The sequence below is a fragment of the Cervus canadensis genome, chromosome 3, assembly GCF_019320065.1.
Source record: "Cervus canadensis isolate Bull #8, Minnesota chromosome 3, ASM1932006v1, whole genome shotgun sequence".
Lineage (NCBI taxonomy): Eukaryota > Metazoa > Chordata > Mammalia > Artiodactyla > Cervidae > Cervus > Cervus canadensis.
Window position 1 is genome coordinate 66331007 of NC_057388.1, and position 25363 is coordinate 66356369.

Below are 25363 nucleotides of genomic sequence, written 5' to 3' on the forward strand. Positions count from 1 at the left end.
CACATTGGCTCAGTAACCAAAGAGATCAGCTGTGTTATTTCAGATATTGTTAAAGCACCACCTAAGTCCTGATGCTCAGAATGCAGTTGATTAACCATGTTACTGTTTTCAGATACCACAATGTACATTCATCTGGAAAAGGCAGTGCATCAGTCTAGCATGAAAGCCATTTCTGCACATTAGAAGCCTGAATTGTAAATGTCAAACCAATATTAAGAGCACAGTAGTGTTTTATGACACCTATTCAAAAGTACATGAGTGTGACTGTTGTTGAAAAATGGCCAATTATATAAGCATTTCAACAATGTAAAGTAGAAGAAACTCAGTTTTAATAAAATGTACATCTAAAAGAATTGAAGAAAAGTTTTAATTTGCTTGATGTTCATAAACTTGTCTAATTGGAGAAGTTGATTTTAGATTCTTGGTTGGCTCTCAGCTTGGATTTTGATTTTCCCGGTGGCCTGGGTCATGGAAGAAACCAGGAGATAAATCAAAACCAAAGATGGAAGACCTTTACCAGGAATTTACAGAAAGGCCACAAATATATTCTGTCATGGCATGACTGATATGAAATATTACTTATGTTGTGTAGTTAAGAATCAGAGAGAGACAGTGGCTTAACCATGTCGTCCTTGGTGAGAGAGACCCTTAAAAAGAAAAAAATGATATCTTTTAGTATCATGATTTTGTCTGTGGCTTATACCAGTTTCACTTAACCTTTTGGTTGAGTTCCATGTTCTCTCTTCACCTGTAAAATGACTATGAAATAGATCAGATCCAATTCTTTTGGAAAAGTGGGCATTTAAAATATTCTGAAGAAGTGTATTGAACAAATGAAAACCAAGATGAATCAGATTCTTTTGATTCTTTCATCTTCACAGTCTTAGAAGAAAAAGTTCTCCTTTCCCTGGAAAGATAAAAAGGTTCCAGCAAGGAATAAGAATTGGCTGCTTCGCACTGTGAATTTGTCAACGCCATCAGAGAGAAACAAATGGTGAAGGGCAAGAAAACTGAGTTTTGGCTCTTGGAACCACATTTTAAAACAAAAATCTTCTGCCAAAGATTCTTTAATATTACTCCCTATAAAATTATAATAAAAAAGCATGAAATTGAATGAAATACATTCATTTTCAACATACAAACAATGCTAGACTTTTGGTTCCAATTAAAGGCACTCTTTCCCAGGACAGCAGAAGGCATTGTGCTTTGGGAGAATTTGCTTTCTTTTCTTTTTACAAATGATTAAACAGCATTTTAGTACAAAGTGCTTCAGTTTCTAAACACATAAAAAGCAATAAAGGGTAAAAGTTAGAAAAAAAGATGATGGGACAGGAGTTGTTTGGTGACAAGTTCCTTCAGGCAATGGAGCACCATGATGTCCAACTTCACTTTGGAACAAGATCAACCTTTTCTCGTTACTTAGTTCAAATGTTAATCAAATGTCAACAGATTGAAGAAAGTCATCTGTGACTGGCTTGCTTTCTTACAGCTCCCATTCATCTTTTGGGCTCTGTGGCTTTCTTAACGCAGCTGATGAATGGACATTTCAGGGGTGAGTCATTATTAAACTTAGTAACACGTTTAACCATCTTTCTTTCTTACCTCTTCCTTTGTTCTATCCTATTTTCTTCTATTCCTTCTCCTTCTGTCTCTAAGAAAAAACAGGTGTTGAAAGTTAAAGGGCATAATTTTTTTTAAAGTAGTCTATCATATAAAGAAACAAGACAAACCCTAAATATTTTGATTAAATTTATAGTCCATGAAATATTCAGTTCTCTCAACTTGGGTTAATTTTATCTTTAGATTGACTTTTCTTAGCTAAGTTCCTTTAAAAAAAAAACAGTTTTCTTCTAGATAATGGTTATTCTAGTTAAGTCATTTTATATTATAGTCCAGAGGGTCTAGGAGAGTAAAAAAAAAAAAAAAAAAAGAACAATTAGTGTGTCTGTGTATCTTTAATCCTTATTCTAAATCACTGCTGAGGAGTGAGAGGGTAACAGGCAGGAAGCCTAGGGAGTCTCCAAATGGAGGAAATAGGCTGCAAGTGTCAGATGTTTTTTCCCTTCTCTATACAAATTTTAAAGGTTTCTCTTAAAATTCTGTGTTGCCATGAAGACACCTGCTTCCACCAGAACTTAACTTTTCTCAAGCCTTGAGCTAACCAATGCGTTTTTCTTATGGAAATGCTTTTCTTAAGCTATGTTAATGAACTGTGTATTTACCCTAGACTCTGTCTTTTTTCAAGAACCAATAAAGGCTCAACAAACCAGTATGTTTTACTCATACACTGTTCTCCTAATCTATGTTAACGAAACTGTATCTTTACTTGGAAACCTGCCTTACTTCAAGATTCATGTCAATCGTTTTATGGCCCGGGATGACTCGCCTTGTGCCAATGTTAGCTCGAAATGCATGTTGTGGGTGAGGGGCCTGGTGCCACTCTGAGTTTTAAGACACCCCCTTTCTCTAACTAACAGCTTGCAGATAGGTATATAACACACTGCTAAAAGCTAGCAGGGGGACACTCTTTCTGCCCCCTTCTGATGTCTATGTCAGAAGCTTTCTCTATCTCTTTTATACTTTAATAAAACTTTATTACACAAAAGCTCTGAGCGATCAAGCCTCATCACTGGCCCCGGATTGAATTCCTCTCCTCCGGATGCCAAGAATCCCGGCGTCTTTCACAGCCCAGCAACAACCTTTCAGGAGCAAGTTCTCAACTTGGAAAAATTTAGCCTATTACTATTTTGGGATCTGACAGCTGTCTCTGTACTTTTAATAGAGTAGTTCTATTCATTTTTTCAAATGAGCTTTTGCAAAATGCTTCTTTGAAGTGCTAAGAATACACTTCTCATTTGTAAGTTTGTTACTTAAAGCTGATATATTGGATTTTTAAAGTCAATTATTTTTGGTTATTCTGACACTTTTGTATCCTAATTCCTTCAAAGTTTTCTATTGTATCAGGAGAGCTGGATGTGTAGCTGAGAAAGTGGTAGATAATTTTCACAATAATGGAGTTTTATGTACCTTTGAATATGGATCTATGTGATCTTTTAGAACTTTGTGACATCCCAGGCAATGTGTTGGAGCCATGCTCACCAGCTTGGCATCAGTGAAGATTATGGGTGGTCATTCAAATCCCCACTTCCTATGCACCTCTGGAGAGAGACTAAAAGAAGTAAGCATCAGCCCAAGGTGACATGCTATGCATTTATATTTCTTGTTTTAGAATTTTCCCACGTTGGGGTGTGGGAAAGGAGTTTGGTATTTTTTATATCAAATGCTTCTTACATAAAGATATATCAAGTGCCTCCTACATATAAAGCCTCATGGTTTGCATGAAATTGAAAATGAAAGATGGAAGAGGGGCATTTGTGATGGATTTGATTGTGCTTTTATGTCTATGAAGGAGACATAAAAGGAGTACTAATTCGTAACTGGGGCAGTCCCCTCCTATTGGTGAGAGTGAATTGTCTGAACTTATAGATAAAGACTAAATAGGCTTTGGATTCCAAATATTTATTGCATTGAAATTGAATTGTACCAGATTTGGTTTAAGGTTATCCCCAGTATAACTAGTCATGGGAAAATATAAGAATAAACAATTCAAAGATGTACTAGCCAATGGATATCATATGCAAGGAAGGCAGCCTCACTGCTATTGAGGGCCCAAAGGATCGTTTAGTTTTTGCTAGCACACATAAAGAAAATCAAGAAGTGCACAGTGGCTAATATTATAGATGTTGGAGCATGAGGCCAGAGAGTACTATGTAGAATCCAAGGTGGGTACAAACAGTCAGGAATTCCTTGAGAATGTGGTGAACAAAGAGCTGTCTTTCCAGCACAGACAATTCCATATTCAGATCTTATGCAATCGGGTGTTCGATTGAGAAATGTTTGGAAACCACTGTCTATGGTAAAGCCAGAAATGTGAGCATCTTACAATACTGGATCTGAGGTCCTTGAGAAAAATCATGAAGAGAAGGTATGGGTTTTCAGGACATTGGATTGTGAGGTGGAGCCCCATGATGGGAATCCACACTACCATCCAGTACCCAGGAGTTCCAGGCATCTGCTTGCTGGAGGCTACTCCAAGTGGTATTTTCAAGATAATTCATCCTGAGCAAAATGCTCCAACATCTTTGGATCCAATAGCTGAAGTTGCTTTTGGGGGATGCCTGCAGGATGTGTGTATCTCTACCTCTCTGTCCAATCCCTTAGCTTGGTTTCCTCTCTTCTTCAGTAATGAAAATGTGCAGCAGCCACAATGAAACGAAAGAAAAGGAAAGTGAAGTCGCTCAGTCGTGTCCGACTCTTTGCGACCCCATGGACCGTAACCTACCAGGCTCCTCTGTCCATGGGATTTTCCAGCCAAGAGTACTGGAGTGGGTTGCCATTTCACATGCAAAACAATTTGGAAATATTCACTCATTAGTGAACTGTTAGTGCTTCCCTTGGCTGCTGCTGTTCTATTGCTGCAGATGGCAAAGGGCTGGCTCCTGAACGTGTCTTCTTGAGGCTGTTGAGCAGGAAGATTATGATCAAGTTAGTCTCCTTCTCGCTCTCATTATCCTGTCCATTTGCTCCTCTGCAAATATGCTTGGTGCCAAGAGTCTGGCTAATTCTGAATTTCCCCAGGCATGGTCCTCATGGAGGTGACAGATATCTGAGGTCTAGCATCTAGATGCCAGAGACCAGTGTATTGCTGTGTGAATAGGTTTTAGCCACCCTGGTGGAGTTTACGATCAGGAAGTGCAGGACCCCAGTGGAGCTTTCAGAATGACAGAAAAAGTGACAGAAAAGAGACATCACAGCCCCGAGAGCATGGAGACAACTTTATGTACATGTTCTTACAGGGTTTGGCTAAACATTTTGTACGGTTCATGTGGAACCCGGGAAGTACTGTAGTCTCCTTCCTGACATGAAGCAGAAGTATTGCAACACAAGCCCGGCTGTGACACTTGGCAGCCGTGCTTGGTACGAAGTGCCGTTCTGTTGTTACTGTTTGGAAGTAGCTCCCTGTGATGTGAAAAGGCTCCCAGGGAAACAGCAGCCATCCCAAGCCACAGAAAGGCCATCAGGCATCTTTGCAGGTCGCCAGTGAGTCTCTGATTCACTTCCTGCTCTCATGCAGAATCGGGAGAGGGGAGAGCAGGGAGACAGTCAGGGGGAGGAGGGAGATTTTTTCCCAGTCAAGTCACAAAGCTCAGGGACCCATCTTTCATAGTCTTGGGTCTTCAGAGTGATCAACTGTGGCCAGGAATCTTTGGGGCCAGCCCAAGTCAGTCTATGAGTCTGGCCTCGGGGGAAAGCAACGAATGAGGCAGAAAAACAGACGAGTGGGAAGTGGTTGCTTGGTGCTGAGTTTGGCTTAGTGTTTAGAGCCCCACTGAAGCTTTCAGCCTCCAAACAGAACTCACAGGGGAATGAAACCCACAGGAACCCAAACAAGGTTAAAGCTTGGCAGGAAACCACTGGGGAGGCCACACGGCTTTTCACACAGCTCGGCCCGAGGTCTCTCAGGGGCTTGAGCCACCTTTCACCAGTTTCTTTGGACTCATTTGAACCAGAGTCATTGAATGTATTCAGTCAGGACTTCAGTTTTCCCAGAAACAGAACCCCGTTCTCACACCCAAGCCCATGTCCTCAGCTGCTGAGTTATTATTTACCCCCGTTGCCCAGCCAGGCAAGGAAATCTGGCGTTGTTTTTGTGAAGAAATTCACCCTGGGATGGAGGCAACGTGGGGGTTGGAAAAGGAAAATATGAGCTTTGGAGCCGAGACTCTCAGGCTCTGTTGGGTGAGCCCCCACCCCGACCCCCCTTTCTCTATAATAGACATAGAAAAACGGAGGTGATGTCGTCATAGCAGCTGCTGATGGCCTGACAGACAGTTTCCGCAGCGCTACATGAGGCCCTTTGGTGTCCCTGTCAGGAGATTGGCAGCTGAATGACACCAATGAGGCCGGGCCCGTATTCCCTCTGGGAACGCAGCCCTAATTGATAGACAGAGGCAAAGAGAAGGATTGTTTTTGAACCTGAAAAGAATCCCCTTTTTCTCTCCCTAAAGCTCATGCCCCTACTCTCCACAGCTCTATTTTCCCCCTCTCCCCCGACACTTTTTTTTAAAGGTGTTTTGTTCCAGAGCAGTTACAGAGCTTAATGGAACTGAATGACTTTTACCCTTCACAATCTGTCACTCAAAAGCCCGACTCCAGGACGGTTAAATAAAGTCCTTTCAGAGGCAGACAGGAGAGGAATGTGTCAGTCAGGCAACAGACCCCGTTGTGTTTTCATCTGTCAGAGGGGTGACGGGGAGACCGGTGGGCCCCAGGCAGGACGAATTCCCAGCAGCCGCTAAGAGGCCTCGACAAACCCAGGTGTGGAGCCAAAATGTCACCCAATCACCAGCATTCTTGAGGTGTGGGCTCACAGCCCCCAGGCACTCGGGTTTGCAATCAACTATGAGATGTTTGGGCAAACTTTCAGCACAGGTTTCATACTAAGCATTTTTAACATAAAACCAACCACTAAGTGCTGGGTATCCATACAAGGCATGGCTTTCAAATTAATACACGGCTTAGCTGTGAGCACCACAGACAGTAATCCTCTGGCTGAAAGGTCTTCAGGTAGACTCCAATTCCAAACCAATTTTGTAGAGCCACTTGGGTTTGTTTTTTTTTACCCTAATACTTTCCCTTCATATTATATGACAATCCATTAATCTTGCCCATTAACTTAAAATTACTGGGCAATTTTTTTTTTTTTGGAGGGTTCTGAACAGTTGCTTTTGTTCACTGTTGATTCAGAGCTTCACATGGAAAATGTCCACCATTAGCAACCCTAATGATCTATTGATCTTTTATATTTTGGTGACGTTCCCTGTAAGGGCTTAAAAAAAAAACAACAAAAAAACGAGAAGGATGAGAATGGGATGAAATGAGATGGAGGGCATGGAGACATTGATTTAAACAAGCAGGGCTTGTTCTCATCAGAGCGCTACAAAACACCACACAGATAGTTTTACCTGGGGCTGAACTTCTAGGTGTCCAGGTGGGAAAGTCACCCACTGACCTAGATGAGTGGCCTGCTAGTGGCCCTGGGGCTGGCAGGAGAGGAATTCTGGGGGGTCTCAACTCTGAGGGTTGTTCTGGCTCCAGGTTAAACTTGCGCATGTTATCTATTACTTGCTTGCTTGCTTTCCTCTCTTTGGGAGATTTTGCATAAAATAAAGGGATTTCTGCCTCCTCTCCAGTACTTTTTGTTGTTGTTTGTTTGTTTTTCTTTGATGGGCTACTTTCCACCTCCTAACACACTATTCCCAAGACAAGCAGAGATTAGCACTGATTCTGTCTTCCTCTTCCCCGCTTTTCACCCCAAGTTCAGATTTAGATATTGGGGTGTCCATTTCCTAACTGTTCCTGGGACCACTCATGACACTTAGTGTCTGTACATTGGTACTTCAGTTAATAAGAAAGTCCCCCCTCTTCTCTCCTTCCTTCTCTCTTTAGCCAAAATGTAGATAACTGTTTTCTCTTATCTGTGTCCTGGGTTGGGAAGATCTCTTGAAGGAGGAAATGGCTACCCACTCCAGTATTCTTACCTGGAGAATCCCTTAGACAGAGGAGATGGGCAGGCTACAGTCCATGGGGTCACAGAGTTGAACATGACTGAGCAACTAACACTTTCCCTTATAGACACTGTTTTCTCTTATCTGTGTGTTGGGCCTCTAGGGATAAACTGGATTTAGACAAACTCAGGGCTTCCCATGTGGCGCTAGTGGTAAAGAACCTGCCTGCCAATGCGGGAGATGTAAAGAGACGTGTGTTGGATCCCTGGGTCGGGAACCCTGGAGGAGGAAATGGCAACCCACTCCAGCATTCTTGCCTGGAGAATCCCATGGACAGAGGAGCCTGGTGGGCTACAGTTCATAAGGTTACAAAGAGTTGGACACAACTGAAGCAACTTAGCATGCATGCATACAGACAAACTAAACTGAAATTTAGAAGGCCTTTGGCACAGACTGATATACTCTGTCAAGCTGAAGAAGTTCAGAGTATGGTTAAGATAAACTGGCACATTCTGTGTTCACAAAGCTAAACATTTTCCAAAGAAATAGATTTTCAGCATTTTGCCACAATATGGGAGATGAGAGAGTCAAGGAGACTCAACCAGAACCAGTTAGCAGTGACCAAGTGAAACAGCTCATTTCTACTTTCGGGCAGAGAACACAGTTCTCTTATCTTCACTGATCAAGGTCCCTGAGCTGCCTGAGAGCTCACTGCTCCTCTCGTTGCCGACAGGGCACTCTGGGTGAGATTTTCGGCCCTTAGAAAACTTCATGGGAACAATATTCCACTAGAATATTAATGAAGTCTTCAACTTCAATCCTAGAAATATGTGCTTGGAGGCTTCCTGAGTCCATCCTTCACTGATTATTAATGATCTGCCACACGTAGAAAAAAAGCCACTTCTCAGCTCACTTTCTGCCTGGCTTCCCTTCCCTCAGCCTAAGACAAACATCATGTCTGGGGCACTGCTGGGAACACAGGAGGCGTCTACACAAGGGAAACAGTTTTTTCTTTATGCCTGAGATTGAAAAAGAGGCCATGGCTTCTGTTTTTAAAATTAATGGCTACATGAAAACTTGCAAGCAAAGGCTTACCATTTTTGAAAATTTTTTTAGGAAAGACTCCATTCCTCCAAATTCTCCATAGGTGGCACTTAGAAAGTCGCTCTTCCTTAGTGGTCCAGTGATGAAGGTTATGCACTTCCAGTGGAGGGGGTTCGGGTTCAATTCCTGGTTGGGGACCTAAGATCCTGCATGCCAAAAAAAGCAAATAAACACATGCACAAACCTCAAACCAAAAATGAACCAAATCCTACTTGTTGCTCCAGTAGTCCCCAAATTTAGTCTATTAAAGCACAATTAGGAGCAAACAGTTTTTATCTTTCCTGCACATTTTCTAGTTGGTGGGTGATGAGAGGGAGATGGCAGCTTGTTGATAAGTCCTGCTCCTGTCACCTGGTGCTGACACCTCAGAGTTGGTTTGCTTGTGCCCACATCTAACCAAAACCTCATGTCCACTCAGTTCCAATTGCAGTCAGTCCTGTGGTTTGATGGTGGGTGGATACGACATTCACATATTGGTCATAATACATCTCTCAGCCTTCATACTTAAATGATTCTTGTTAAACATATATCCAGCTGGGTTTTCATTCAGACGACTGCTAAACTTTTTATCTTGGATGGATGCTATAAGGGACACAATTTCCTTCCTAGAGTTGTATATGGAAGCAACCAAAAGCCACATTTGAAAGTCTGGTTAATAATGCTAAATTCATTCTAATTTTTTTTGTTGTTGACTGATTTAGGTTTGAAATTCCTTTGAACAAGTTTTACTGTTTTAACATTTGGCAACTTTAGTGCCAGTTCTGCAATAAAGCACTCTTGGAGTTTCATTTGAAGATCTCAAAACAAGATTACCAAAAAGCCGGAGGAGTTGTCTGTACAGGCAGCGCTGAGGGAAACAAGGCATGAGTTTGTGAATCAGTCCATCAGTGATTCAAGGCTGGAAACAGGCTCAGAACCTTGGCAACCTGCAGGTCTGATTCCTTTGTCATTAGTTCTTATATGATTTTTAGTCAAATCAGATCACCTTTCCCATTAGTTATTTGAAATTATAATCCCAGTAATGATAATTATTAATTATAGTATGCTGACTAGACATTTTATTATTGGTATAATAAGAATAGTATATGCTAGGTGCATTTCACATACCTTCTATATACATTGCTGTTTAATTGCTAAGTCATGTCCAACTCTTTGCGACCCCATTTACTATAACCAACCAGGCTCCTCTATTGATGGGACTTCCCAGGTGAGAATACTGGATTGGATTACCATTTCCTTCTCCAGGGGATCTTCCCGACACAGGGATCAAGCCCACCTCTCCTGCACTGGCAGGTGGATTCTTTACCACTGAGCCACCTGGGAAGCCCTTTCTATGCAGATGCTTGTTTAAAAAGACAAAAAAAAAAAAAAAAAAAGACAAAAATCCCCTGTATGGGGTAGTGGTTATAGCAGTTAAGAGTATGGCCTCTGGTGATGAACTGCCTGTTTTCAAAAGTTGGTCCTGCCACTTACTAGGTGTGATCCTTGTCTATAAAGTAGGGGTGATAATAGTGCACACTTCATAGAGTGAAGTTCATGTACAGAAAGCCCTTAGAACTGCATCTGGCACATCATAAATCCCATGTAAGGTTACGACTTATTATTATTTTGTTCTACTGTGTGCAGCCTATGTTAATAATTCAAGGGGTAGTTTCAATTGGTTAGGAAGAGCATTCTTCATCAATAATAGTAGCATCCTACATTTCCTCCCACCACCATTCATTTTCCAATTCGTTGTTCTGTTGGTATGTAAAGTGGCCCAAGACTATTTTTTTTTCCAGTAGTCACGTATGGATGTAAGATAAAGAAGACTGAGTGTCAAAGAATTGATGGTTTGAATTGTGATGCTGGAGAAGACTCTTGAGAGTGCCTTGGAGAGCAAGGTGATCAAACCAGTCAATCCTAAAGGAAATCAACCCCGAATACTCATTGGAAGGACTGATGCTGAAGCTGAAGCTCCAATACTTTGGCCATCTGATGCAAAGAACCAACTCACTGGAAAAGACCCTGATGCTAGAAAAGATTGAGGGCAGGAGGAGAAGGGGACAACAGAGACGGATGGCATCACTGACTCAATGGACATGAGTTTGAGTAAACTCCAGGAGAGAGTGAAGGACAGGGAATGGGGACACAAGAGTTGGACACGACTTAGTGACTGATCAGCAACAACAAGGCTGGCAGCAGTGAATTTCTGGTAAGTGAGTGGGTTTTTAAAACCTTCCAGAAGAAGCTCTCTGGTGAGCAACTCACCTGGAAGGGAAGGATTCCTGAGGATTCCAAGATGGCACCTTGCCCTCTGAATCCCCGTGCATTCTTCTTCTTCTTTTTTTAAAACTTTATTTATTATTTATTTGGCTGCATCAGGTCTTCATTGTGCCATGCAGGGTCTTTCATCGAAGTGCACAGACTGTCTAGCTGTGGCTTGTGGGATCTTAGTTCCCTGGCCAGGGATTGAACTAGAGTATTCTTAACCACTGGACCACCAGGGAAGGCCCCTTGTGGATTCTTCTTTATCTGCAGTCTCCAAAGTGCTGGGCCTGAACCTTGAGGGTTGTATTCTTTCAAGATGTTTGACACTGGTCTCATTAAACCTGTCTTGGGTCTCCCCCAGGCTGCTCTTGATCTTCACTGCTAAGTGCCATGGCAGGATATTAAAGTGGCCTCGTCTGTTAAGAAAATAGTCTTGAAACTGGAGAAGGCCTCTTAGCAGGGCACTCAGAAGAGTATGACTGCTCAGTGAGGGCATTCTTAAAACCCAGACCCCTCCCGTGGCCCAGCCTGGGGTGTTCTCAGGCCGTCTCACATGGTGGATGAACCACAGTCAGATTCTGCTGGGATGCTGTGTCCACTGCTTTCTAATTGTTGCCAGATCTGCCATTTTCCTTTCAGCAAGGTCCACCAACTCTGCGTACTAGCCACCTTAGTGATAGGTCAGATAACCCTTAGTTTAATTCAGTTTAATTGAGTTAGTATTCATTAATCATCTATATATGACTTTAATTATTGGTCTTCTTTCCTATAAAGAGTCTCCTGTGTACCTATTAATGTGAAACAAGAAAACCAGCAGAATCAAACTATTTTCGCTTCAGTTTCTGATAACTTTGGTCCTCCACAAGTCAATTTTGAAGCATCTATCATTTTCGTCTTGTTTTAGAAATCAGCCCAGCCTGCTGTCTGGCTCTCACGCCTTGCAGGTTTGCCTGGGTGTGGTGGGTTTGCATGGATGCTCCCCTTCCCCACCTTTGTTTGGTGAATGTGAAATAAGAAATGCCTGATTTTGAACCTTGACTGTGTTTGACCTGGCCGCAGGATAGTCCACAGGCATGATACAGGTCAGAACTAACTGGCTCATGTGGAGACCAAAGCCATTTGGCACAGCCAAAGGATGCACTAACTCTCATAGCACTAACTTTCACCCCTGACACTCTGCCCAAACAACCTGTTGCTGGGGGTGGGGGAGGGTGGGGTTCAAATTAGAGTAAGTAGTGGTTTGGTCTTTCAGTCTCATGAATATCAACTTTGTAGTGAGGACATAGTTGTAAATCAGCAAGTGAATTGTTTTAGTGTTCTCAGATAGGATGGTGGGCACATGGAGATGGACTGGAAAGGTAATATTAGGCATCAGTGGTCTTGTCTGGCCCCTTTCTCTTTCCATTGGGAAATTGCTTCTTTATCCTAGATGCCTCTGGTGGATTGTTAATCACTGAACCTCATTCTTGGCTATCTCCGTCTATTCAGGCTACTGTAATAAAAGAGCACAGAACTGGGTGGCTTATAAACAGCAGAAATTTTTTTCTCACAGTTCTGAAGCAGGGGAGTCTGAGATCAGGGTGCCAGCGCAGTGAGATTACAGGCTGCTGGCTGCTGACTGACTTCTTCTTGTCCTCACACAGTGGAGAGCAAAGAGGAAGCTCTCTTGTGACTCTGAGAGCACTAATCCCAATCATGAGGGCTCCACCCCCATGACCTCACCTAATCCTAATTACCTCCCCAAGGCCCACTTGCTAGCAGTGTCAGATCTGGGTAGGGTTTCAACACATGGATTTTGAAAGGACATGAACGTTCAGCCTATAACATAGGACCTGAGAGGCAAGCCCATGACCTAAACCTGGCTGAATCCAGTCTTCTTTTCCACTGGAATTGGGCCAAGGCTTGAGTAGGTGACCTAACTAATGTCAATCATGTCCTTCCAAGATAGTCAGTCTGCGGGCCTTGGGACACATTTAGGGCCTTTTGCTTTTGTATATAAAGGTATCCTATGATAAGAAAGAATGAGGGCAACATATAAAAAGAGAGAGACAGGTAGAGAGATGGGGAGAGGGAAGAAGGAGGAAGAGGAAGAAGAAGAATGAGGGAAGGGGGAAGAAGTGGAGGAGGGTTAGGGTAGGGGGAAGGAAAGAGAGATACAGACAAAAGGACAGAATGTTGCTATTGAGTCCCAATTGACTTGAGTCCCAATGCCAAAAATTAATTCCCTCTTTAACTTCCAGCTTGTGAACTACATTATGCTTCTGGTGGTTTATGCTGGGTTTCTTTCTCTTACAGTGGAGTGGTGACTGACTAACCAACTAGGTTTAGCTATTCTTCAACTAACTACTTGGCTTTGGCAATCTCTTTACTGCACGCAGCTCTTCCCTCATTTTAAAGTAAAGTTTAGCTACATGGTGGGTACACAGTGCCTCTTAGGAAATGTTTGTGGAATAAATGAAGTAGCTAATACTATAGGGATAGTAAGTATTGGGTTTAGCTGTGAACTTGCCAATGTTTGATCATTTTGACCTATGAAAAAAGTGATTTCATGTGATTAAGCTAATAGCATCTTCAGCTACTGAGAAGGAGAGCTGGACTGTCAGTTACCATTTATAGAGACCCTGCTCTATGCAGGCATGAGGGTGCTGTGAGGAAGTTAAGATGGAGGAAACAGGAGGCTTCTTGGGGAGACTAGAGACTCTAAGGGACTTACAGCTTACAAAGAAACCATTGCTAGAGTGTGGGCCTCACTCCACAAACTAGTGAAGAGATTAGTCATTTGCAGGGAAGATTTCATCTTCATCAATGAAGTGTACCGTGTACAATCTACAAATAACCTGGATAGTGTCACATTCAGAGAAGAGCTCTGTCACCACGGTTCCTAGAATCCCTCCTTTGGCAAACTTTCTCAGAGCCCTGTGGAACTGTCATACTTCAGCCCAAAGAGTCAAAGGTCAAGGAAAATATTGAACACAGTATGCCTTTTCAATATCTTATGCCAATTCACCCTGTCCCCAGGAGAATTTTCTCTTTTCATCCCCTTTGTTTGGAAAACAACCAACTTAAAATTTTATCTGTGTTTCATCAAATCCCACCTCATATTAAGCAGAGGCTGAAGAATAAGTAATGGGACACAGCCAAAGAATAACAAAAGTTTTGCTATGACTTCTACCTCCGTGTAACTGGGTTCTCCCATTAGGTGGCATTTGAAGTGACCGTTCATGCTTTTTCTGTCCATTTGTCTTAATTTAGGTTTCTAGATGTGGTGCAGCAGTCTGGTATGGTGATTTTTCCTAAATATCTTAACTTTGGGGTATTTGCTCACCAGTTCTCCTCCATGTAATGTGCACTTACAAAAACAGAGCCAGAGCCTGGCAGTTTGCCAAAATCAGGCTGTCAGCTGGTCTCATGTAAAAAAAGGATTCCTTGTTGAGAGAGCATGGTTCTTAACCTTCTTGGAGTGGTCATTAGGTTCACCTCCCTTTGGCTACTCACTGGAGCCTAATGACTTCCCGGAAAGGGAGCACTTCCCAGTTCTGAGCAAACAGCATTTACCTTCTTTTCTTATTTATTTAAGGTAAGGCATTGTTTTTGTTGTGCTCCTTCCTTTTACTTAAAAGAAAAAAATCACCTTCTTTCAGAGTGACTATTTTGCCAAACCTGTCCATCAACATAACTTTGGGATGTCTTAGTGGACCTATAGAATATGTGCTCTAATTTATGTCTGACGGACTTAAAAGTAAAAATACACGTGGTAGAGGCCATGGTCACTAGCATGCAACCCTAATGTTTTAGCTTATCTTCTTCAAACAGGAGAGAGATTTTTCTTCTGGGCTTACATAAATACAGCAGTTGAATACAGTCTCAATCATGGTATGCAGCTGTGGAGCCCTTCGGCTTCGCCAAACCCTCTTCTTGTGCACTCAGATTTTACAAGGGGGCAGTCCCGTTGCTAAAGGAACTCTAGTCACTTTTTCGTGAATGTCCTGTGATTGGCAGGAATGCTGGCTATTAAGTATCATATTGTTCCGTTGTGGAGAATATTTTTTATTGCTAGTTCAATAGCTTTTCACAGTTATTAAAGCAGAGTCATTGTCCCTGGAGGCTCCCAAAGGCTCAGAAACTTTGGAGCCTGGGGGAAGAAAATACACATGCACACAAACCTGTCAGTTATCCTCATTGTTTCAATGTGGCTGTCATACTTTGACTGTGGCACTTACGGTGTTTTGGAGGAAATGTTGAGAAAGTGGCTTTTCAAGTATATCCTTTATAGCCAGCTTCTTTTCATATATAAGAGTTCATGGGACCAAATTCAATCACAAATATTTCTTTGAAATGCTTAACTTTAAGGAATAGTAGACCAATACTTGGAGAAGGAAATGGCAACCCACTCCAGTATTCTTGCCTAGAGAATCCTGTGGACAGAGGAGCCTGGTGGGCTGCTGTCCATAGGGTCGCACAAAGTCGGACACGACTGAAATGACTTAGCGTGCATGCATGCATTGGAGAAGGAAATGGCAACCCACTCCAGTATTCTTGCCTGGAGGATCCCAGGGATGGAGGAGCCTGATGGGCTGCCGTCTATGGGGTCGCACAGAGTCGGGCATGACTGAAGCGACAGCAGCAGCAGCAGCAGCAGACCAATATTATTATAATGACACATTAAAGCATCTAGATTAAAAAATGTTTGTTATGTTAGTAGATATGGCCAAATATCCCATAATTCTAAGAGAAACGCCTGCCTGAAATCATTGCTACATCTAAGTAAAATGATCCAAGAAGGAGATGAAGAGATGTTATCAATAAGGGGGCATGTACATGTCTCTGCTAGGAAGATCCCCCAGATTACTTAGTGGAAAATGAAAATATCCCATATTCCCATAAGTGAGCTGGGTGGATGGCCTTGTACTGCAGTTGTTAGCAACAACTGAGGACTTGCCAGGAGAACAAGGCAGCCCTTGACACACCTAAGTGTTAGTGTGAGGAGAGAGTGCAGGGCCTGGGGCTGTTTCCTCAGGGTCGGTATGAGATCCCAACAGGAGCACATTGTCTTATGGGGGTCACCCTGGGGAGGAAACACTTAAGATCTTTCAAGAACACTCAACTTTCTGGGTATTTGACAAATGTTTCATTATATTTCCTGACCACACCGAGCTGGTTCCTGCAGATTTCACTCTCCTCTGCTCTTCGTGTACTTTCTGTATTGTTTTCTTTTTCTTTGGAGCAGAGTTTGTGAGGCCCCAAGGACCGTACTAACCCTCAAGTCAGTGGATGCACAGTTAATCTTCTGCTGAAAGAAAAATGGATTCTTATTTCTCTTGTCTCTGGCAAGAACTAGGCATGGGCAGGAACTCTGTTTATCTAAACAAAAACAGAAGATGTATCACCTATCTAAGCTTTGCTGGCCAGCTCTTTTCTGATCATGCCACTCCATGGCAGGTTTCTGAAAATCTTTTATTTTTCTAGAAGTCACTGCAGCTTTATAGGAACATACCCTGATACCGTGGTCGATGAATGCATGATGATTATGTTTCTTCTGTTTGAACATGGTTTTCTGCTTCTCTTCATGAAAGTCTCTCCATTCCTGGAAGCTTGCTTTAGATATTATCTCTTCCTCCCTGCCTGTTCCCCACCCCAATTCCTGCCACTCTTTATCTCCCACCAAGGGAAGTTAGGGAGCCCTTTAACAGAGACTTGGAGGGCCTACCCCTCCCTGTGAAAACATTGACGGACCATTGTGCCCTGACTGAATCTTTCCATCACCTATAATGTACATTCTCTACGTTTAATTTATGTCTTTAGTCCATATCTTACATTTTGCCTTCAAACATTTCCTGCATCATTCGAAAGGAGTTTGTCAGGTTCTGCCCTCTGTATTAGCAGTTAAATGAGGGAAGAGAAATCTTGAATGTTAACTCAAGACTATGTCAGTAAAACTGCTTTTTAAGAAAGAAATGTAATGCTTGAGTTTACTCATTCACCAAAACAACCCCCCTTTACTTAGTGTTGAATCCGTCCTTCCTGTTGGTATATACTCAAGGAGCCTTTGTGAGATGATTTCAATAAAACAGACAAGCATCTGATCTTGAAAAAACAATATCTTTTTGTAGAAAAGAGGCTGGAAGGATACATACACCCAAATGACAGCATGATTAGCTTTGGGATATTTGCATCATTTTTTCCTATCCTTTTCATACATTTTTGTATAGTGTGAATTTGTGCATATATTTTAAAATAGGATATTTTATTCATAAAAGCAAAAGTCACTCAGTCGTGTTCAACTCTTTGGGACAGAATTCTCCAGGCAGGGATACAGGAGTGGGCAGTCATTCCCTTCGCCAGGGGAATCTTCCCAATCCAGGGATCGAACCCATGTCTCCCACATTGCAGGCAGAATTCTTTACCATCTGAGCTACAAGGAAAGTCCAAGAATACAGGAGTGGGCAGCCTATCCCTTCTCCAGTGGATAGTCCCAACCCAGGGATTGAACTGGGGTCTCCTGCATTGCAGGTGGATTCTTTACCAGCTGAGCTACTAGGGAAGCCATTTTATTCCTAACCTTCCCCCCAAACTATTTAGCATTGTGGGGATTTCTTAATGTGTTATTTATGAGGAGATTATGCCTCCAATGAGGATCTGTGTGTAAGGTCTTAGTCTGCTACCTACATTTGTATGTCACTCAGAATAACTCAGATTTTCTCATGTGTAAAATGAGGACAGTAACCTCCACTTACAGAAATTAAGGTGCGACTCTACTGAGATAAGCATGAAGAAAATGTTGATATGTGTGAAGGGCTACCCACATGAGAGGAATAACAATACCTCTCCTTTGTTTGGAAGGAATCCATGGGGCAAATGTAGATCAAAGAGCTGAAACAAGGGTATGTGTACCTGGTGACCTGACACTCAGGTTAGCATGAATGGAGGAGCCTTCCCAGGAGCCTTTGAACTTGTGCAAGTAGCTTAATTTCTTAGTGGTCCCTTCCGGTGCTGTTTTGTGAAGGGAAAATATGTGCGTGTGTTGGTAACCAAAGTGCTCAAAATGTAATATGTGAAGACATCCAACTACATGCAAAAGTAATCATTGGAGCACCATATAACCTCACCACCTGACTGATCCAAGAGTCTTTTTTTAAAAGATTGATTGATATGGTGCCAGATGTTTGATAAGTCACAGAAAAGTAAAATGATTAAAAAGCAGAAACCAAAACCAAACAGGGTCTCTCATAGGACACCCAACTAACTCACTAAATATGACTGCTATCCAGGGGACATGAACCTCAGTGGAGTGTTCCTGGCTCCCTAGGAAGCAGTAGATGATAGGGCCTGGCTGCGGTGACAATGAAGTGAGCTTCTGGAAGCAGAGACAGGTGGTAGAGAGCATTGGAGGGGAGATACCTTGACCATCTGTGGAAGGTCCCGATCCCCTGGGTTCTGGTGATGACACCCTATCTGTGGGGCTCAAAACCATTTTCAACACCACTCACATGCCAGGAGCGGCTGTTGCTTATGTAGGTCAGGACTGCTCAGCACTGAAGGGGTTACGGGTAACAGTGATCAAAGATTTAAGCTGTCATGTTGATGGTAAGCTGGGGAACAGGTTGTGCAGGGGCCTTAATAAATCTGCCCTTGACTTATGGCCGAACCTCATTCAGCAGAAAATTATTTCTGTAGCATATTGAGTGCTATGTTCTGATGGAGACAGAAATAAAAGAAAGGTGGAAATGAGGAGAAGAGAATGAAAATTCAATCCACATGCGGTGGGGAGGACTCTTCAGTACATTCTTTCTCAGATAAAATAAGAAACAGAATGTGTAGAACTCTCAAAGTACGGTGCATTCCTTTGATTACTAACATGTCTTAGGGGAAGAAAATGGATGAGGAGTAATTCTCAGTGAAGACTGATATGGAGTGGGGGGAGGGGGTTAGGAGGGAGAGAACCTTAGTGATTTAGACATGATTGTCCATTCATTTGTTCACAGAGACCACCAGGTTTTATTGTACACTCACTATGAGTGAGAAGTTGTGGGTATGAGGATGAGCATGGCGTCTTACTGAGTTCATAGCTAATGAGGTAGATTTACACATTCATTATACGCCTAGAATTGGTTCAGCACCAGCTCAGTTCAGTATGGGATTCTCCGGTGGCTCAGATAGTAAAGAATCTGCCTGCAGTGCAGGAGACCTGGGTTTGATCCCTGGGTTGGGAAGATCCCTTGGAGGAGGACATGGCAGCCCACTCCAGTATTCTTGCCTGGAGAATCCCCATGGACAGAGGAGCCTGGCGGGCCCCAGTCCATGGGGTCGCAAAGAGTTGGACATGACTGAGTGACTAAAGCACAACACAACACAGTTCAGTGTAGCACAATGGCAACCATCTTTGAATAAAGTGTGAGAGAACATAGTCCGATTTTAGTATGAGAGAAGGGCCAACACTTTTTCCCAAAACATTTTCCCAATTCAACGTAAAGAACAGAGTTTTCATTAATTTGAAAGGCTAATTTAAAATAAAACGTCTAATCTCTTAGTTGATATGTGATTTAAATCTTCCTATTGCTTTTCTTTATAACATTTCAGGAAGAAAAGAAAGGTTAAGATTGAGAGAGTCTGTGCTTTTCAGTCCAGTTCATAAAAGCACAAAGAACCCTTTCAGTCCCAGACCAGAGATAATTTGAATTCAATGGATAATTTAGGAGACAGGACTTCTCTTTCTGCCAGTTTTGAAACTATTGGGAAAAGCTCAAGAAAAACTCAAGAAAATAATGAAAGCTTTTCCTCTTTTGAATAATTTATTTGCTGTTTGTTGGTTGGTTTTCTCTCCAACTTTTCACTCCCAGAGCTGTAATGAGTTAGGAGCATAAGGTGTCAGATATTGGTTTGTTGTTGCTGTTGGGGTCTCTGAATTCATGACCCCTGTGGGCATTCCAGGCACAGATAATATATAATTTACAGAGATCTGCAGCTTTCATTTTCTCTTCCTTCTAGTTTTGGAGCTTTTTGTTCAAAGGGGTGATTTGTTTCACTCTGTTGCTAGAAGTTTTAGCAGAGAACCTGATGCTCTGTGGTACCCAAGCTTTGGGAGAATCTCCCTGACTGATCTATCTACATGCTTCTGTGGGCAGGGATGCTGGACTGTTTCTATCTCAGGGAGTAGCGGGACCAAGACAGAACTAGGTGGCTGTCAGAAGGCAAAAGGTTTAAGGCAAAGGCTCAAATCATGTGTGAAAAGAAAGATTCTTGTCTAAAATGGTGAGTGTGGTGGTTGGACGAATGGGGGCAAGGAAGTGGTGGGTCAGAAGGAGGAACTGTGCTCATGTTAATTCCTCAATGATTCAGGGGGCAAAGCTATGGTTAGTCCAGGGGTTGTTCCCTGAAGGACTGGACTGCCAGTTAACTGAGCCGGGTTCACCATCCAATGTGCAATATTCTAGTACAGTTTATTTGCCCCCTGAGTGTCCAGTAAAGAGTGAAGAAGGGTGTAGGTCTCTGGAGGTGAAATGAATCCAAAGGATCCTTTATGACTTTCCCATTTCTACCCCATCCCTAACCCCACTGGCATCTCCATCTGAGAAGGGAGGGTTGAACTCTGAGTAGTTTGAAGAGGATGGTGGGGGGGGGTGGGGGTGGGGAGAAGGTGTGTGGTTACCTCTCCAGGTAAACTTGGATAGAGCCTTGAGCTTATAGACTTGGAGAGGCTGATGAAAGCAACTATTGCCAAGAAAACAGGCTGCTATTGATCAAGCTTCTCTCAGCGTGTTAAATATTTAATGATGCATTTTATTGTTGGAAGGATGTTATTCATCAGCTCAATTTAGTATGTTGTTATGAACACATTAAAAAAAAACAAAACACCTTACCACCTATTTGGCTATACAAATAAATTTTATCCTAACAGGGACCTTGGTGAAGAACATATTATGTACGGATACTTATATACCTTGCGATGACTTTGGCCACGCTTAGTGGATTATGTCATCAGGCTGTTCCTGGTTCCCCCAACATATACAAGAAGAGAACACACCTCTTTTACTTTCCTCATGGTGTGTAAAGACTAAAGTGATGCCATTCCCCACCAAGACTCCAAGTTCTCTGGCAAGCTTCTGTAGAAGTGAAAATAATGATGATTTTATTTTGATTATTATAATTTGGTCACCTGAATTTAGAACCAGAAGTGAAGCAGACATTTGATGGTGTTGTGAATATTGTGAGTTATATGATATCTACTTTAATTCACAACCTATGAATAAATTCATGTTGTCTTTTTAGAAGGTCATATATCTCTTTTGGCTCAAATCCTGCCATGACACATACCAAATGTGTTCTTTGAGGGCCTTTTTCTCTCTGCTTAAGAGATGACTATGAGAAAGCATCTGGTCTAGATGTTCAGAGTGGCTGAAACCTCTCTCTTCTCCTTTTCCACTGTCCAGTCTCTCCTTTTCTTACCTAAACTGAATTCCATTTCTTCACATTTGATTTCAGAGAGATCATGCTGCACAAAGGGACTGCAGAACTCAGAGGGAACTTTTGACAAGCGCTTTGGCATAAGACGGTAAGAAGGAGGTGGGAGAAATTGAAGGGAAAAAAAAAAGTGAAGCTAAGAATGAAGAGGAGGGAGTACCAGTGATCACGGGAGGAGGGCTTGGTGATCAATTCCCTTTAAAATTCCTGAAACAAAGGAGACTTGAAGCATTTAAAAGAAAGGCAAACCATGGAACTCAATCATAGTTGGAAAATTACAGGAGAGCGTGTTATATGAGCACTCCACAGTGTCAGGATATTCCATCCTCAGAGGGTGTGTGTAAATCCACCGATTGGCTTGATTAAAAACTCAGGAAAAATGAAAAGAAAGGAATGTGCTTGAGTAGAATTTTTCACAATGCAAGCTTGTTTTTTAGCTTGGTATATCTCAGATTGAAACTTAGCCAAATAATTGCTGGGAAAATATTTGGTTAGGTTTCGAAAGACTGTTTGAAGAAACTGACTAGTTGTAAAATGGAATATTTGGAATGACTGTCTGGGAAAGATAAACTTAAAAGCTGGAGAGGTGTGCTCGGAAGACCAAAGGGAACAAAAGGGCATAGAGGAGGGCACGGTATTTTGTATTCTTGAGAATGAGAGTGAAGGTGTCTAAGCAATAGCTAATTTGCCAAGTTTTGAATTGTGAATGTTTTTCTCGATATGATTTCCAGGAAGGATTATGACTTTAGTCTTTTATGCAAAGTGGTGTCTTATTATAGAACAAAAGGTAATAGGCTTTAGTTGCTGTATCTGAAACTCTGAATTCCGCTTCAGGCATCCATCTCACGTCTAGTTAACTGTAGAAATAAAATTGGAGGGAATTTGGCCTTCAGGTTATAGGGCTGGAAAATGCTTTGAGAGGCCTTCTGGTTGGATTACTTCTAAACCCTCCCTGACAGATGAAAATTTATCTTATTTTTAAATGTTCCCCAGAGGAAGAATGTCCACAGACTCCCTTAGTAACTCATTCCAGTTTTTAACGATCTCCACATTCAGGAAATTCCTTCTTCTGTCTTACCTAAACCCGCTCTGCTACAGCTTAAGTCCATTTTCTTTTGACCTGCCCCAGAAGAGATGGGAAAAAGAGGTCACTCTTCTTGCATCAACATCCTTCCACATAATTAAAGATAAATTTTTAAGCTCAAAATTTTCTCTATCTCCTTTTCTTTATCACAGCATATCTCCCCACTCCCTTCAGCCTTCCCGGAGGGGCTCCAACTTTCAATCTCTTGTTCACCTTTGCCGTAGCCTCAGAAACTCACTCTGCTGTCTGAAGTCTAGCTCTGGGCTGGGAGAGAAGAGAGACTGGCAATGTATGTCCTCGCATCTTTCCCTGGAACAGAGCTGATGGAAGAGGTTAAATGGTAATGACAATGTTTTAAAATTTTTAATATTTTTCTTGCCCACATCATATTATATTTTTTGTGTTTAAATTACATATTATGTTTCCTTGCCCATATTATATTTGTTTTCAAAGTCGAATTGTGCTCATATAGTAGGTCTGTGGACATTAATAAGGGTATATATCTTTAGGTTTTGGAAGAGCAAAAAAGAAAAAAAGTAGGACAGTATGTTCATACAGTATACTAAGAATTACTCTGTATAATACAAGGCTAAGTTCAATGGTGGCTTCTAGCACCAGGCTCCTCTGTCCATGGAATTCTCCAGGCAAGATTACTGGAATGGATAGCCATTCCCTTCTCTGGGTGATCTTCCTGACCCAGGGATCAGACCCAGGGATCAATCCCAAGTCTCCTGCATTGCAGGTGGATTCTTTACCATCTGAGCCACCAGGGAAGCCCAGATAAGCAAAAGGACCCCTATTTTTGCTCATGGGGTCCTTCCACTAAAAACAATCATTTCAGAAGATATCCTTTCAACTCTGCCCAACTGATATTTGAAATTTTCCATGAATCCCGTTCTCTGCCCTCTGGGTTAAATCACTAATCTTGCCTTCATTCTTGGGGATGAGACCCTAGATCCTAGCTAGATACCACTTTTACCAGAACTTTACACAACTACTTCCAGGGCAGGCCTTGACTTGCTTTCTTGGGCATCAAAACTTTTAGCTAAACAAAGTAATATATCTTTTATAATTTATTTTTGTGTTAAACTAAATCCATTTCTTATTTGTTTGCCCAGTGTCCAACAAATTTCAATATTTGGGGATCAGAGACTCACAGAGATGGCTTTATTGTAATTTGCATTTTTCCTAATTTCTAAAAGAACTTGAGAAACAATTTGAAGCATTCTTAGATTTCGTTGTAGTTTTCAAAACATGCTTGTGAGGGAGTTAAATGAGAAACAGGTGCTTAAAATAAACTATTGCTATTTTTATGAATCATGTATTTACTCTTGTGTCTTAGCAACATATCATAGCAGTAATCAAAGTACAAACAGAGTAGCTACTTGTCAATCACCATAAAGCATGAGTTAATGGCAAAGCAGGACACAGTGCTGGGAGAGAGGGTCCTAGAGGCTTCTAGGACCCCACATGTGGTCTTTAGGACTCCACAAAGTCACCCATGCTTATTCTTATTCAGTAAAGGGCCCCTATCATGGAATAGGCATTAGTCTAAGTACTACGGTTACTGCCCAAAATAAAAAGAGACAAAAATCACTGCCCTCAGAAGAATCTACATTTAGTTTTTGTTCCTACATTTATGGCCCACAGCACCTAACAGAGTTAGAAATTGTACTTTTAAAATGCATTCCTTATTTTGCATCCATTAAAAATGAGTATTTCTGAGAAATTTACAATCATGTAGAAAATGCTTCCTGGGTTAAAATGTTAAATGAGAATTTGTATATGTAAAGTTGTATTTGAATCTGTTCTAAGTTAGAACTGAACACAGCTATTAATTATCCCTTTTAACACACACACACACACACACAGAGGTTACAATAAACAGGCATGTAGAGAAGACTATAAGAAAATACAACATAATGTTAATGGTGCTTGTCCTTGAGTAAGGGATGACAGGAAATTCTGCTTTGTAATTTTTGAATCTTTCTTTTTTGGGTAGTAATTACATATCATCTTTCAAACGGAAGGACACATGTCCATTGAAAGAAAATTACTGAAAAATCAAAATTTTAGTAAACTTGAGAGGTATTTTTCTAGGGCTTGTTTTCTAAGAACCGGAGGCTACAGGATGATCCAACTGGATTTACTGTTTCCTTTCTCAATGAAAGGGCTTTGGAGTTTACTAATCACTGCATTGAAGATTCTCTTATTTACCACTTTAGAGGAAGTAGAAGCAAGAAGGTTGAGTCAACTGGTTCTGTGTGTGCAAACATACAGAGGTTGTCCAGCATTGGATGGTTGGTACACTAATGCAATTTCTATTTTGAGAACCCACATAAGATGACTGTTTAGCACATTCAAGACTGGTCAATCTGGAAGGCAGGACTCTAGGACTTCTTTTAAATTCCTGTTGTCAGGACATCTGAACCCACCACCCAACACATGGATAGTAAGTTAAGGAGGAAGCAAAAGCTGCCTGGGCGATTTCTTCTTCTTTTTAATAAGAAGGAAACTCAATCAAACTTTTGCATACAAATATGATAAAGTTCTGTTGCTCAGCTTTTAATGATAGCATGGAATTCTAAGTAAACATGGATGAAATACAACTTGTCAGCACAAAAATACCGCCTGTCATAGTCATTCGTGTATAAAATATGACCCGCAGGTTTGAACCATATGGTTACATGAGTTCTAATTTACGTGGCATCTTCTTAAGTCAGCAGAATGCGTCCTGGCCTGCCTGTGGGAGATGGAGTCAGCACCTCACTCAGTGAAGTAGAGAGGGCTCCTGGGGGGTCCGGGGGTGGGGTGTGGGGTGGGGGGCGGTCAGGCCAGTTTCAGTTGCTACAGTGAGGCTGGAAGCGTTGCAAAGTGAATAGCATGTCCCCAACACGAT

General features: G+C 41.9%; 2 long non-coding RNA genes across 3 annotated transcripts in view; one reads left to right on the forward strand and one right to left on the reverse strand.

Annotated features, from left to right (window-relative positions):
* Window positions 1–1444: 1444 nt before the first annotated feature.
* LOC122438475 lies at window positions 1445–23786 on the forward strand. 2 transcript variants are annotated; one of them, XR_006268567.1, is made up of 3 exons: window positions 1445–1552; window positions 21402–21471; window positions 22617–23786. It is a non-coding gene; the product is annotated as an uncharacterized LOC122438475 (long non-coding RNA). The 2 variants fall into 2 exon arrangements; XR_006268566.1 differs by lacking the exon at window positions 1445–1552 and adding an exon at window positions 19896–20171.
* Window positions 1523–25363, reverse strand: part of LOC122438474 — an 84932-nt gene continuing 61091 nt past the window's right edge. The window contains exons 2-3 of the long non-coding RNA XR_006268565.1: window positions 8664–8818; window positions 1523–1651 (exon numbers count right to left, since the gene is read on the reverse strand). This is a non-coding gene — a long non-coding RNA (uncharacterized LOC122438474). The remainder of the gene's footprint in view (window positions 1652–8663; window positions 8819–25363) is intronic.